Raw genomic sequence first — 2,214 nt, forward strand, 5'->3', positions numbered from 1 at the left:
GGCTGCTCCAACCTGCTGTAAAATGCTTGATTTCGAGAGTGAGCGAAACTAATGAAAACATTGTTGGGGTAAAACCTAAAGGGAAAGACCTAGCACCAAATCCAATTTGCCATCTGATCTAACTTCTGGAGGCAGTCAAAATGAGCCTTAGAATTCTTCCCTACCTTATTCCTGTGCTGAGATACAGGCTGCTCCAACCTGCTGTAAAATGCTTGATTTCGAGAGTGAGCGAAACTAATGAAAACATTGTTGGGGTAAAACCTAAAGGGAAAGACCTAGCACCAAATCCAATTTGCCATCTGATCTAACTTCTGGACCAGTCAAAATGGGTATTTGAGTTCTTCCCTACCTTATTCCTGTGCTGAGATACAGGCTGCTCCAACCTGCTGTAAAATGCTTGATTTCGAGAGTGATCGAAACTAATGAAAACATTGTTGGGGTAAAACCTAAAGGGAAAGGCCTAGCACCAAATTGCATTGGCCATCTGATCTAACTTCTGGAGGCAGTCAAAATGAGTATTTGAATTCTTCCCTACCTTATTCCTGTGCTGAGATACAGGCTGCTCCAACCTGCTGTAAAATGCTTGATTTCGAGAGTGAGCGAAACTAATGAAAACATTGTTGGGGTAAAACCTAAAGGGAAAGGCCTAGCACCAAATTGCATTGCCCATCTGATCTAACTTCTGGAGGCAGTCAAAATGAGTGTTTGAATTCTTCCCTGCCTTATTCCTGTGCTGAGATACAGGCTGCTCCAACCTGCTGTAAAATGCTTGATTTCGAGAGTGAGCGAAACTAATGAAAACATTGTTGGGGTAAAACCTAAAGGGAAAGACCTAGCACCAAATCCAATTTGCCATCTGATCTAACTTCTGGAGGCAGTCAAAATGATCCTTAGAATTCTTCCCTACCTTATTCCTGTGCTGAGATACAGGCTGCTCCAACCTGCTGTAAAATGCTTGATTTCGAGAGTGAGCGAAACTAATGAAAACATTGTTGGGGTAAAACCTAAAGGGAAAGGCCTAGCACCAAATTGCATTGGCCATCTGATCTAACTTCTGGAGGCAGTCAAAATGAGTATTTGAATTCTTCCTTATCTTATTCCTGTGCTGAGATACAGGCTGCTCCAACCTGCTGTAAAATGCTTGATTTCGAGAGTGAGCGAAACTAATGAAAACATTGTTGGGGTAAAACCTAAAGGGAAAGACCTAGCACCAAATTCCATTGGCCATCTGATCTAACTTCTGGAGGCAGTCAAAATGAGTATTTGAATTCTTCCCTACCTTATTCCTGTGCTGAGATACAGGCTGCTCCAACCTGCTGTAAAATGCTTGATTTCGAGAGTGAGCGAAACTAATGAAAACATTGTTGGGGTAAAACCTAAAGGGAAAGGCCTAGCACCAAATACAATTTGCCATCTGATCTAACTTCTGGAGGCAGTCAAAATGAGTATTTGAATTCTTCCCTACCTTATTCCTGTGCTGAGAGACAGGCTGCTCCAACCTGCTGTAAAATGCTTGATTTCGAGAGTGAGCGAAACTAATGAAAACATTGTTGGGGTAAAACCTAAAGGGAAAGGCCTAGCACCAAATTGCATTGGCCATCTGATCTAACTTCTGGAGGCAGTCAAAATGAGTATTTGAATTCTTCCCTACCTTATTCCTGTGCTGAGATACAGGCTGCTCCAACCTGCTGTAAAATGCTTGATTTTGAGAGTGAGCGAAACTAATGAAAACATTGTTGGGGTAAAACCTAAAGGGAAAGGTCTAGCACCAAATTGCATTGGCCATCTGATCGAACTTCTGGAGGCAGTCAAAATGATCCTTAGAATTCTTCCCTACCTTATTCCTGTGCTGAGATACAGGCTGCTCCAACCTGCTGTAAAATGCTTGATTTCGAGAGTGAGCGAAACTAATGAAAACATTGTTGGGGTAAAACCTAACGGGAAAGGCCTAGCACCAAATACAATTTGCCATCTGATCTAACTTCAGGAGGCAGTCAACATGAGTATTTGAATTCTTCCCTACCTTATTCCTGTGCTGAGATACAGGCTGCTCCAACCTGCTGTAAAATGCTTGATTTTGAGAGTGAGCGAAACTAATGAAAACATTGTTGGGGTAAAACCTAAAGGGAAAGGTCTAGCACCAAATTGCATTGGCCATCTGATCGAACTTCTGGAGGCAGTCAAAATGATCCTTAGAATTCTTCCCTACCTTAT

The sequence above is a fragment of the Melanerpes formicivorus genome, unplaced genomic scaffold (genome assembly GCF_026170545.1).
Source record: "Melanerpes formicivorus ecotype bairdi unplaced genomic scaffold, bMelFor1.0.p_v2 SCAF_288, whole genome shotgun sequence".
Taxonomy (NCBI): domain Eukaryota; kingdom Metazoa; phylum Chordata; class Aves; order Piciformes; family Picidae; genus Melanerpes; species Melanerpes formicivorus.